Below are 13,660 nucleotides of genomic sequence, written 5' to 3' on the forward strand. Positions count from 1 at the left end.
GGTGGTCAGAGGACAATTTGAGGGAGTCAGTTCTCCCTTCACATTGTGTGGGTCTGTTATGTGACAAAACTTTCTCTGAAGAGATACAACACACACATCTATTCACCCCAGATAGAGAATCCACAACAGACCAAAGTACAGATATCACCAGAATCTAACCGAGTGAACCGATAAATTTTACTGGGGTTACTTAGAGAACTATGGGTGAGGTTGCTTACAGGAGCAGAAATGACTCAAAGACAGCTGTGTCACAGAGCCGGGCATGGGGGGGGGGGACAGTTCACAAATTTGGGAACCTGGCAGCACATTGCACAGCTTGCAGGCGGCTCTACAGGGGACCTCAGAGGTCTAAACCTCTTCCAGAGTCTTCTTTGCAGCTCAGCTGATCTGAGATTTTTTTTTTTTTGGCAACTTGCCTCTGCTTGCCCTGGCAGGGAGGGTTCTAGTCACTCTGTTCAGTTTCAGGGACTTCCTGAAGCTATTTTGAGTCGTTTACCTTCCTGTTTGAAGAGTTTTGCTGCAAGCTGGAATGGTTTGATCTCAGAGGAAACTGTAACACAACAGGGTCTCCAAACTGAATTTAGGTTTGCTAAGCTTGGCTGCAAATACCTTCACTTGCTGAGCCATCTCCCTAGGCCCCTTCCATCCTTAAATTGCTTTTGTCAAAAGTTCTGTCACAGCAGTGAGAAAAAGAAGACACCAGCCATTGGCTGTTTAATGTTTTCTGTCTCAAAGGAACCCTCAGAAGCCTTAATCTAAAAAGCAAGGAAGAAAGATCCCTTCTGCTATACTAGTCTGTGAGAAAGGAATTTTGAGAAGCATTTTGTTGCACCCACAGGATAAACTCTATGGGTTTTCTTTTCACTGAGACCGGCACAGTATTTTTTGCATCTGCAGTCTGAATGCTTGCACTAGGAACAGAAAAGAGAAATGCAAAGGATTATTACAAGGGCTTCTTGCGACCTAGATGAGTCCAAGTGCCATTGAAGTAAAGATCTCGTACCCCACCAGGCTGCCCCATCTTCCTCCTTCTAGACCTTGGCTGTGGTTCTCCGGGGTGTGCTAGTGAGGTTGGTGCCGAGGGTTAGCAGTGAATCAGGCTCCCTTACTGTGTTTCTGTGTTTTTATTCTATGACCATGCCAGCCCAAACACAGTCTCAGAACGTTCCCTCTGGTCTTCTTTCTGGTTATCACTTCTTCAAAGTCATTCTTAGTCAGTTGTAAAGAACTCCTGAGGCACCTGGTCTGAAGGTCGTGGAAAAACCATGACCACGCGCACAATCAGGCCTGGGCAGTGCTGGCTGGTTAGTAAAAGTTTGGTTGACGGTATCCTTGTTGAAATCAGACAGGTTCTCAAAAGCTCCCCTGGAAACCAGCCACGCCTTTTTTTTTTTTTTTTTTTTGGTGGTGGTGGTGGTGGTGGTGGTGTCTGTCTGTTCTGGTTTGCTTTCTATTACTGTGGTAAAAGATCATGACCTAAAGCCACTTGGGAAGGGAAGGGTTTATCTGACTTCCGTGTTGCAGTCCTTTGTCAAAGAAGCCAAGGCTGGAACCTGGAAGCAAGACCTAAAGTGGAGACTATGAACAGATGTTGCTTACAAGCTTGTTCTCCGTGGCTTACATGGCTTGCTTTTTAAATCTAACTCAGCTTCACCTTCGTAGAGATGGCACTTCCCACTGTGGGTTCAGCCCTCCCACGTCAATAATTAATTAAGAAAATGTCCCATAGATTCCCCTACAGGCCAGTGTGATGGAGGCAATTCCTTTACCGACTGTAATTCCCCTTTTCTAGGATGACTCTAGCTTGTACCAAGTTGACAAACAAACCAGTAACAACAACAACAACAACAAACCTAATCCACACAGTGTGAGTGTGAGTGTATCTCTGCATGTTTGGGTGGGGGGGATAGGGATGGGTCCTTGTGTGGAGGTCAAAGGACAATCACAAGGGTTCTGTGCCTTCCACTTTTTGTTTCAGACAGGGTCATTCATTGTCTTGGAACTTTGCCAAGTGCCCAGGTTAGCTGGCCAACAAGCTCTATGGATCTGACTGTCTCTGCCACCTGTTTTCCCATGGCTTTGTTTCCTGGAGCTTGTTACCTCCTGGGTCTGTTTTACGCGGATTTTGAAAAATCCAACTCTGGTCCTGATGCTCTCAACAAGCACTTTACCAACCAAGCCATCTCTCCAGCCAGAAACCAGTGACCTTTCTTGTACCTGGCAAGGGGCCCGATATCTCTATGGTTAAGGGGCATTTACCACTCTTGCAGAGGACCAGATTCAGTTCCCAGCATCCACAAAATAGCTCATGACCATTCCTAATTCCAGTTCTAGGGAATCTGTCACCTTCCTCTGACCTCCACTGGTACCAGACAAACATGTGCTGCACACACATATATGTAGACAAACTTCTCTCACACACAGGATAAGAATTAAATAGCTAGCTTTGGGGAAGGACAGCTAGCTCCCATTTTGTTTGCTTTGAAGAGATCAGGCATTTTATTTCTAGCCATTTTTGAAGCCAGTAACTTTCAGGGCTTTTTCTTTGCAGGGGGTTGGAGAGCGATTGTTAGTTTATTAGTTGTTGGTTTGGTTTGGTTTGGTTTGGTTTTGCTTTTGGTTTTGCTTTTGGTTTTTTTGAGACTGTTTTATTTTTCTGTGTAGTCCTGGCTGTCCTGGAGTTCACTCTGTAGAATAAGCTGGCCTCATAACTGTGCCCCAATAACTGGTGCAACCCCAGCTTTTTAAATCTCATCCTGAAACACACACACACACACACACACACACACACACACACACACACACACCACTTTTTCTTAACAGAGACTTTAAATAATGATCATATTGAAAACGTTAATGATGATATTAATAATAATAATAATAATATGAGCACAGATAATGTACTTTGTTCCAAAGTGCTAAAAGGCCTTTACCAAGAAAAAATGGTAAGTTGGTGACATGGTACTATATTAGTTAGCAGGAGTGGCTCTACAATATAAACATACACCTCCCCCCACTGAATATGAACAATTATTATTTTTCAATTAAAATTATTTAAAATTATTTTTCTCAGGGCTTGGAATACAGTGATGTGCTTGCCTAGCAAAGACAGAGTCCTGGATTTGTCTCAGCCCAACATGAACCACCACAGTGCTGCATGCCTATGTCAGCGCCAGGAGGCAAAGGCAGGTCAGAAATTCAATGTCACCCTTAACTGACCCAAGTTTGAGGTCAGCCTGGGATACATAATATCCTGTCTCAAACAAACAAACAAACAAACAAACAAACACAAAAATTGTCATTTAATAAATCACAAAATAAAGGAATTGCAACTCTAAAATAGTAATAATAATCTTAATAATGATAATCTTTGAAATAATTCTCAGTACTTTAGACATATTAATACCAGACCCAGATCCCACAAATCCAGAAGCATTTTCTGTTTTAAGTTCTCGTGCCATCAGAACATACAGAGTTTCCATCCTCAGAGGAGTTCAGTGACACCCCAAAGCAGCCCCTTACGCCCTCCCATACACACCCAATTCTCAGAAGCAGAGCGGGGAAAGAATGAGCCCTTTGCCAAGGTCTGGAGCTCTAGGGCTTCAAGCTTTAGTCTCCTTTTGGGTAGGAGGATGACGGTGAGGGTTTTCTGACAGCCTTTACCTCTTCCCCACCCCCCCCCCCCCGCCCCCATTCACTCTTCATTCACTCCACACGTGTATGTTAAGTGGCCTGCTGTGTGCTGAACCCTCGGTAAAGGGATCTAATATCCTGCGTCCAGATCTGTTGGAGCTGTTTGGAACTTAAACAATTGAAAGAGCGAGAGCTGGTGTGGACGAAATCTGTGACAGTAAGGGAGTCAGTGAGGGGAGCCAGGAACTAGCTTCATTTTCTCAAATCATTCTACGTCCCTTTTCTTTCTTTTACTTGTTGAGTCTCACACACTGAAGGTCTAGGAGGGAGTGACTACAGGAGCTCACAGGTCACTGGCAGACTGCGCTGTGCCCAACCAAGACTGTACCTTGGGTACCAATGACAATTGTTAGAGCCGTGTGTTTCAGCTCCCGGCACAGAAATTGAATCCTGGACGGGCTACTGAGGGGCCCCTGCCAGCTGCTGGCTTCAAAGTTGGTTTTGGCTCTGGACTGGGTATGTGCAAGTCGGGGGGCCAGACACTTTGCTCAGCTTAGCAGTTTGTATTGATCTCCGTGGCTCTTTTGTCTCCTCCTCCCAGTGGAAGCCTCTCCTCCTTCTCCCCCTCTCTCCCTCTGCTTTTCAGGCTCTTCCGCTTTGCTCTTCTGCTTCGAATGAATTGAAATCTCCGCGAGCCGCCACGGCTCTGGTACTTTTATAAAACTGTCCTTGCTCTCTCTGCGTTCGTCCAGTCAAGGGTATCTTTGCCTGAGGTCGGAATGGTGCTGTTAGTCCCGGTGATGATTGCATAGCAACACAGAGCAGCTCGGAGAGGGCGGAGGAGGAGGAGGAGGAGGAGGAGGAGGAGGAGGAGGAGGAGGAGGAGGAGGAGGAGGAGGGAGAGACAGGGAGAGTGTGCACACAGCAGCTGTCGGCATCCCTGTCTGAGGGACTTCTTTGCTGATTCACAGAGGCAGCCTAGCCTGGGCCTCCCAGCTTCCCAGCTACTGCCTGCTTCGCAGACCTGACGGAATCAGAAGGTAGGCCACAGAGAAATTCTTTCCAAGCCTTGTCCTCGTTCAGCCGGCTGATATAGGGGAAGCTTCAAGGGTACTGTCTAAGGGGGTTGTCTGTCCGCCTGCTCTTGTCTGCCTGCGTGTGCCTTTGGGGGGAAACTTGCATTTAAAATGTGTCTAATGAAGTAGCCACTGATTGGATTCATAAAGAAGGGAAAAATATACCCGGGAATAGTAACTCAAGACAATTTGAGTGATTGTGATCTAAAGGATGGATAAGAGGAAAGAGGTCTGTTTCTCTCATAGAAATGGGGTGTTTCTTTATCTTAGATTTTTCAATGACATGCTTTTTGTCCAAGGGTAGATTTACTGGTGAGAGGGAAGGGGTGTGTGGGGTGTGTGTGTGTGTGTGTGTGTGTGTGTGTGTGTGTGTGTGTGTTAAGCATTTGCTGAAAAGAGAAGAGAGGCAACAGCAGACCTCCAATTTTCTGAGCAAATGAGTATTCTGGCCAGGAGACAGGACACAGGAGTTCTTCCCTGAAGTAAACTGGGCTGAGGCCTCAAAGCCCCTGCTGAAGGGCTCCTGGCAAGCCCGCACTGACTTCCTGACCCCCTTCATTTTCCCTGAGGTACTTTCCCCATTGTTCTGTTCTGTCTTCCCATTGCCTTTCTGCCTCCTGTACCTGGGAGGCACCTTTTACCTCTCCAGAGCATAGTTTGGAGTGATTTGAAATAGAGCTTACTTCTCTTAAGTCCAATACCCCATTTCCTTCTACACCCCCTGCCTCTCCTAGCCTCAGGCTAAGTGCCCCAACCTGGTACATGGGCCTGAGACTGGAAGGGTAAATATGGTTTATCCTTCTTTTGATAGGTAGATAAAGACAGACCTCATGGCTTCCAAGCAGGTGAGGTGGCAGCGAGTGGGGAGAAGCTCTTAGCAAAGGAGAGCTAGTGTTCTCTTTTATCAAGAACGTGGCACATACTGTCAGGAAACGAACATACCTTTCTGCTTCCCTTTCCATTGTTCAAAAGAACAAAGGCATTGAAAATCTCCACCTATAGACTTTTCCAAAGGAATCTTTATTTTTTAAATTCAAGACTCCCAAGTCAATCACCTGCCCGAGAAGTCTAGAGGAAGCTACAAACCTCGGCAGATTCTTCTTCTGAGATTCGGGGGGTGGGGGTGGGGGCAGGAGGGGCAGGGAGATGGTTCCAAGGAATCTCGGGGTTAGAAGTTGAAGTAAATGTCCTGTCTCTGAAAGAAGATGGAGCTGTTCCTTCCCTGCCTCAAAGTGCTGCTTCTTGCCAACTCTGGCTATGGGATAAAGGCATGAAGGAAGAGACTTGGACCGTCTGGATTATTAGGCCCTAGCTGTGTGGCTCTGAGCTCCCACCAGGAACAGCTTTCAGCTCTGCTGTCACCTAAAGGAGGGGAGCTTGGCTTGAAGCAGCAAACTTAGGATAGGCCCAAAATGTAGATGTAAAGAAGCCATCTAGGGCACAGCCTATCCATCGCACATGCTTCGATCTGCCACAATGCCTGTGAGGAGCTTAGATGTATTAATGAAGCTGAGAAGAGAGTCTTATAGACTGAGAAGGCACTCCCTGAGAGAAAGCCCACTCAGTGGGTGTTATAGTATGGAACCACAGTCTTCCCTTCCAGAGGAGTCTATATCCTTTATTACATTTTAATTTATTTCATGTACATGTGTGGGGGAGAGAGAGGCATGTGCCATGACTCTCATGTGGAGATGAGAGGACAGCTTGCAAAAATCTATTCTACCCCTTCCACCATGTGGGTCCCAGGAATCAAACTTGGACCCTTAGGCTTGGCAGTAGGTGTCTTTACCCACTGGGCCATCTTGCCAGTCCTTCCAAAGGATTCCAAACACTGGCAGCTACAATAGTATAGAAATTTTTCTAGGACAATAGTTTTAGGAGAATGTTAATATATTCTGTTTAAAGTGTGTGCATGTGTGTGGGGTGGGGGATTGCAAATGCTTTTTACTCACTTGTCTTCTTAAAGAGTGACAATGTGCATAAAGGATGCTAAGGGCTCCGAGAAGTACTGTTGTGCATAACTCGGAATTATGTTTTGACATGGGAAACACTTGAGCATTTTACAGGAATGGGTTGAGCAGTTGCTGCTAACTAACAAATTAACCAACCAGACAAACAAACAAACAGTCATGTGAAAACAAACATCTCTAAGACAAGCTGCTCCACCATTGTATTTTTAAATGTGCAAACCCAAGAGATTAATAAAATTGCTCTCCTTCCTATAGTTAGTGACTGGCTGAAAGATTTTCCCCTGATTCCCGGCTGACTACGCCCAACTGCTAGATCTCTAGTAGGTCCCCTCCTGTGGAAGTAGTCCTGGGAAAATGAAGATTTGAGGAACAATCTTTTCTATTTTGAGTGCAACCCCGGTATTTATTATATTGCATTTAGTGTCTTGTTATATCCAAAAATGATCAGCTTTTCATTTGCCATGGGATTTGTTGCAATTTTAAAAAAGCACTATGTTATGAAATGTTTTGTGCATTCAAAGCAGCATAAAGCACATAAGAGAGATAATATGATCTGGACATAATATGATGTTCAGGTATAAAAAGATATTACCAATAGAGTCTATTTTTCCATATTTAAAGCTTCCCCACTCCACAGTATCCTGGATGTAGTGTTTGCTATTCCCTTTCATTTATTCATACTTTAATCTTTACCATATGTGTGTGTATGTGTTTAAAGAACATATGCTGATGCTTCATATATTTTAAAAGTTTATACCAATGGTGTTCCATGTATTATACTGTAACTTGGTTTTTATTTAAATAATCAATATTATATTTCTGAAATACATCCTTGTTGAAATATGTGGCTGTAATTCACTCATTTTTCAATAATGCATGTATGAACATAAGCACAATTTATTCATCCATTCTGTACTAGTGGATGTGTAGATCTCCTGCTTGTAGCTATGACCATTAGGGCTTCTATGTTAGCTCTTAGTTACTTGAGTTTGGGTGAAAGCTTCTGTCAAGAAGATTATTTGGAGTGGAATTGTTCACTCACAAAATCTGAGCAGCGGCATTGTTAAAAGACCTTGTCAATCCCCTCTCCAAAATGGCTTACCAACTTCCATTCTGACTAGTAGTGTAGGAAAGTTCCAGGTTTAATGTGTTATTTATCTCTTAGAATAAAGTTATCACCCATGGGAGTGTATCTTTAGGCTTTTTTTTTCAAGATTTATTTCTTTATTATATGTAAGTACACTGTAGTTGCCTTCAGACACCCAGAAGAGGGCATCAGATCCCATTACGAATGATTGTGAGCCACCATGTAGTTGCTGGAATTTGAACTCAGGACCTTCGGAAGAGCAGTCAGTGCTCTTACCCGATGAGCCATCTCTCCAGCCCCATCTTTAGTCTTTTGAGTGGGAAATAAATTTTATTCCCCAAAAATGCTTTATAGGTCTTACCTCAGGAACACATTTCCTTGTTTCCATTTGCCAATTAAGGGATTGCTTTAATCTCGCAGGTCTCTTCCAGTTTGACAGTTGGAGTTTCTCTGATTTATTAATTGAATTATATCTGAAGTAGAAACTTGGCTTTGGCTATAGACTACAGGAAATTCTTTTAGGAAGATACATAGAATGTGTGCCTCCTCTCTTCCTACCATGCTGTCTAGTAGACAAGCCCCATCGTGAGAGGGGAGGTGATCGTGCAGCCTCACTGTTGTCTGCTTTGTTCCTTCACATGTCCACCTTAAAACCCCATGTTTTTTTTTTAATCCTGAGAATAATAAGTGGTTTGTCAAAAAAACATGGTTAACACAAAAAGAGAATTTCATTTTTTTGCAGCTCCCTAAAAGTGTCAATAAACAGTTTGGAATATATTTGTCTAGGCTTTCTTTCTGCACGTATTCACACATGGATTTGTAAAGGCATTTACAAAATTTGACTTTTATCAAGCATACTATTTTAACAGCTGCTTTCTTTAACTTAAATATATACGTTTGGCATCTGTAGTGGTTAGCTTTTTGTCAGCTTGACACAAACTAGAGTTACCTTGGAGGAGGAAATGTTTGCTGAGAAAGTGCCTTGGCAAGCAAGATTGGTCTTAAACAAGTCCATGAGGGCATTTTGGGCACAGAGGGCCCAACCCACTGTCGGCAGTGCACCCCTGGGCAGAGGGTTCTGTCCAAGAAGGCAAGATTAGGAAGCTAGTGGAAACAAGCCAAAAAGCAGCATTTCTTCATGGCTCCTGCCTCAGTTCCTGCCTCCAGGTTCCTCCTTTGAGTCCCCGCCCTGACTTCCTTTCATAAGAACCTGTTCTTGTGATTCTTATGTTCTTTTGGTTATAATGTTTATTACGACAGCAGAAAGCAAATCAAGACAGTGTCTGATAAGTCAGTGCATATAAAGCTACATCCTTTTAGCTACTGCATAACAATCTCCTATGAGCCGGCCCTTGAGTGTTTGCTAAACAGCAGAAAGCATGAATTAACTGCTGGCAACATGGCAATGAATGAGGCGGTTTTCCATGACTACAGACTTCGCTCCTCCGTCCACGGTGAGACTGCATGGCCACATTCCCTCTCCCAGTGTGGTGTTGCTACTGACAGTGTGGCAGTGAAAGAGAAGGCCCACATGCTAAGCCTTTTTGTTAGGCCCATTTTATAGATACAGCAGCTGAAGTACAATAAGGTTAGAGAGCTTGTGCAGATTTTTGCTAGTAAGTGGCAGAGGCAGCTGCAGAGGCAAACACTGTGGTTCTGGGTCTGTGCCCTTAACCATCATACTGTGCTTCCTCTCTGGCACAGTCCACTGACCAGTGCCCTGGTGATGGACATCTGAGTCAATTGCACATTTTTTGCTCTTTCACGCTCCACTACAGTGGACATCCTTGTCCATTTCTGTAACTCTCTCCATAGTGTCAGTTTCTAACTGCAGGGTTGTAGGTGAAAAGAGTTTATTTGTTCATTTTAAAGTATTGATTGAGCTCCGGATACTGAGGAAGCTCTGGACTCAAACTGAGTAGCTTGTCAGTCCAGAAATTTATTTCTCAGATGGCCTGCAAAGGGCATTTAAGTGCGTTTCTGGGTTTCTCAGCCTGATACTGCCCCAGACAGAGTCACTGCATTCTGCCTTTGCTTGTGTGCGTGTCCGTGTGTGTGTGCGTGTGCGTGTGCGTGTGCGTGTGTGTGTGTGTGTGTGTGTGTGTGTTTATTTGTCTGCCAGTTGTGATTTTCTATAATGGTCTCCATTTGCTGTAAAGAGATGCTTCTGTGATGAAGCCTACTCAATGGGAGGGAAGCATGCCCTGTTTTGGAAACCTAGCCAGCTTCCTGGGTGCGGCTGGCTAGTGAGGTCATGGACCTTAGAAAAAAGAATCCCCCATTGCCACTTTGCTAGACCAGCATGATTCCTTACTACATTCTAAAACTATCCTTACACTCACAAATAAAGGTAGATACCACCCCTAGACAAAGTACTACTGGCAACTAATGGCTGCCAGGAGAAGAAAAATTAGCATCTCCCAGGATGGGTCCCTGTATTTGTTGTCCAACACAGAGTGGTCAGCCCTGAAACCATAGTCACATTAACAACAAAAACAGACTCAGCAGGTTGCATTTATATGTCTGTCCATACGCATATACACACTATGTAAAACAAATATACGCTAATAAAACATTAGAAGCAACACCAGCCCTTTGGAAAGTGATTGGTTTAGATCATTAAGGTGGATCCGTGATGACCGAAGCCTACTGGCCTTATTAGGAGGAGAGAAGAATGAGGAGGGTGAGGAAGGCATAAACACATGGAGAGATGCAAGGGCCCCACCATGATGTGACCTAGCCTGGACCAGGGTAGTGATGCCTGTTTCACCGCATAGCTTCTAAAACTGTGAGCTAAATAAAATGTAAAAGTATTTCAAATAATGGTTTTGTTTTTAGTTTTTTAAGATGGTATTTCTCCGTGTAGCCCTAGCTGTCCTGGAACTCACTCTATAGAGCAGGCTGGCCTCAAACTCACAGAGCCTGCCTCTACCTCTTGAGTTCTGGGGTTAAAGTCACGCAGGGTCACACCCAGCCTAAAATAATGCTTTTTTAAATTAGATATTTTCTTCATTTACATTTCAAATGCTATCCCGAAAGTCCCCTATACTCTCCCCATATCCTGCTTGTCTCTTGTGAGGCTATGCCAGTGCCTGGCAAATACAGAAGTGGATGCTCACAGTCATCTAGTGGATGGAACACAGGGCCCCCAATGGAGGAGCTAGAGAAAGCACCCAAGGAGCTAAAGGGGTCTGCAGTGCTATAGGAGGAACAACAATATGAACTAACCAGTACCCTCCCAGAACTGTCTCTAGCTGCATATGTAGCAGAGGATGGCCTAGTCAGCCATCAATGGGAGGAGAGGCCCTTGGTCTTGTGAAAATCATAAAATAATGTTTTAATTGAAATAGAATGATTTCATTTTCCTTCCTCCCTTTCCTTCCTCCAGCCCCTCCTAGCTACTCTCCCTGGAATCCACCATCGCCCCCGACCTCTAATGATAGCCTCATTTTCTTTATTATTGTTACATGCGAGTCTGTGTTTAATTTATGGAATTTCCATACATGTGCATATTGTACTTGAACCACACACACACACACACACACACACACACACACATGCTACCACATATGTTATTCTCTTCTCATCGTCCCAACAAGCTCCCTCCTCTGCTTGCTCAGGGACCAGTGACAATAGTGCCTCACACTGTGGGCTCTAGAGTTTACAGAGACAACATCATGTAATGAGGACAAACTTGCATTCTGGAACAGAATGGCTTCAGCCCTTTGCCACATGGTTTTCAGTATGACCAAACAAGCTACTTTCTCTCTGTGTACCTGTTGTTTTCATTGCATGTTGAAGACAATAATGACTCTTTTATTATAGGATTGTTTTGAGGATTTTATATTAACATTTACTTAACTCTTTAGAATGTGTATATATATACATATATGTGTGTATATATATATACACACACACATATATACATACATACCCACATATGTATATATACACATATGTGTATATATATATACACACACATATATATATGTGTGTGTATATATGGAATTTGGTAGTTTTTTTCTTGAGACAGGGTCTCTCTGTGTCACCAAGGATGTCCTCAGACCCACAACACTCCTGTTGCAGACTCCTGAGTTTCCCAGGAATGCATCACCAGGCCTAGTTAGAAGACTGTAACTACTGTTGTTCATTTGGGTGTAGAAAAGTTACCGAATCATTCTTTCCACAAAACAACTGAAGACCTTGTCTTACTTCCTTTTCCTGTTGGAGGTGATAAAATAAGTTGGGTAGAGGCCAGAGAGATGGCTCAGTGGTTAAGAGCACTTGCTCCTCTTCCAAAAGATCCAAGTTCAATTCCCAGCAGCCACACCAAGTAACTCACAACTACCTGTAACTCCAACTCCAGGGGATCCAGTCCCTGTGGCCTCCACATGCCTACAGACAGACAGACACAGACACATAGTGAAAAAAAAAAGAATCTTTTAACAAACACTTGGGGGGAAAGTAACTGAAAGAGAAATGGTTTGTTTTATCTCACAGTTCAGGTATTACATTATGGTAAGAGTGCTGGCAATTTCCTAAACACATGAAACTCAAGAAAAATGAAGACTGAAGTGTGGACACTATGCCCCTCCTTAGAAGTGGGAACAAAACACCCATGGAAGGAGTTACAGAAACAAAGTATGGAGCTGAGATGAAAGGATGGACCATGTAGAGACTGCCATATCCAGGGATCCACCCCATAATCAGCTTCCAAATGCTGACACCATTGCATACACTAGCAAGATTTTACTGAAAGGACCCAGATGTAGCTGTCTCTTGTGAGACTATGCCGGGGCCTAGCAAACACAGAAGTGGATGCTCACAGTCAGCTAATGGATGGATCACAGGGCTCCCAATGGAGGAGCTAGAGAAAGTACCCAAGGAGCTAAAGGGATCTTCAACCCTATAGGTGGAACAACATTATGAACTAACCAGTACCCCTGAGCTCTTGACTCTAGCTGCATATGTATCAAAAGATGGCCTAGTCGGCCATCACTGGAAAGAGAGGCCCATTGGACACGCAGACTTTGTGTGCCCCGGTACAGGGGAACGCCAGGGCCAAAGGGGGGGAGTGGGTGGGTAGGGGAGTGGGGGTGGGTGGGTAAGGGGGACTTTTGGTATAGCATTGGAAATGTAAATGAGCTAAATACCTAATAAAAAATGGAGAAAAAAAAAAAAAGAGTGCTGGCTGGTTTTTGTCAACTGGACACAAACCTAGGTGTATCTGGAAAGAAAGACTCTTAACTGAGAAAATTTTCTTCATCAAATTGCCTACCTATAGAAAGTCTGTAGGGCATTTCCTTAATTAGTGATCTGATGTAAGAGGGCCCAACTCATGGTAGGTGGTGGCACCCCTGCGGTGGTAGTCCCATGTTCTATAAGAAAGCAGGTGGATCAAGCCATAGGGAGCAAGGCAGAAGGCAGCATCCATCCATGGCCTCTGCCTGTGTTCCTGCCTTGGCTTCCTTCGGCAGATATGTAGCCTAAATGAACCCTTTCCTTCCCATATTGCTTTTGGTCATGGCATTTTATCACAGCAATAGAGACACTAAGGCAGCGGGTAAGTTAAGGCCACAGGGGCTTTAAAGTGCTTGCGTTATCACATCAGTAGTCAGCAAATAGAGAGGGATGAATGCAGGCTCCACTCCCTTTGTCCACTTGATTCATTGCAAGGTTTGCCACATAGGGAATGGGCTCTCCCCCGGTTAAAATGGGTCTTTAAAAAAACATGGATTAACACAATGAAGGCAATCGCTCACAGACATTCTCAGCCTACTCTTACTCTAGATAATCCCTCGCCGCCTACCAGGTGATTCTAGCTTCCGCCAAGTTGACAGTTCATACCAGCTTTCACAGGCTCCCGTGGCATCTTGGAGGAAAGTGAGGAGAAG

General features: G+C 44.2%; 1 protein-coding gene across 9 annotated transcripts in view; it reads left to right on the forward strand.

Moving 5' to 3' along the window:
• The first annotated feature begins 3,842 nt into the window (after positions 1–3,842).
• Positions 3,843–13,660, forward strand: part of Drp2 (dystrophin related protein 2) — a 52,451-nt gene continuing 42,633 nt past the window's right edge. The window contains exons 1-2 of one of the 9 annotated variants that reach the window (XM_030251218.1): positions 3,994–4,149; positions 4,605–4,673. The gene's annotated coding sequence lies outside the window, so the exon portion shown is untranslated. The other 8 variants (XM_030251216.1, XM_030251217.1, XM_030251219.1 and 5 more) reach the window with 8 other exon arrangements.

The sequence above is a fragment of the Mus musculus genome, chromosome X (genome assembly GCF_000001635.26).
Source record: "Mus musculus strain C57BL/6J chromosome X, GRCm38.p6 C57BL/6J".
NCBI classification, from domain to species: Eukaryota; Metazoa; Chordata; class Mammalia; order Rodentia; family Muridae; genus Mus; species Mus musculus.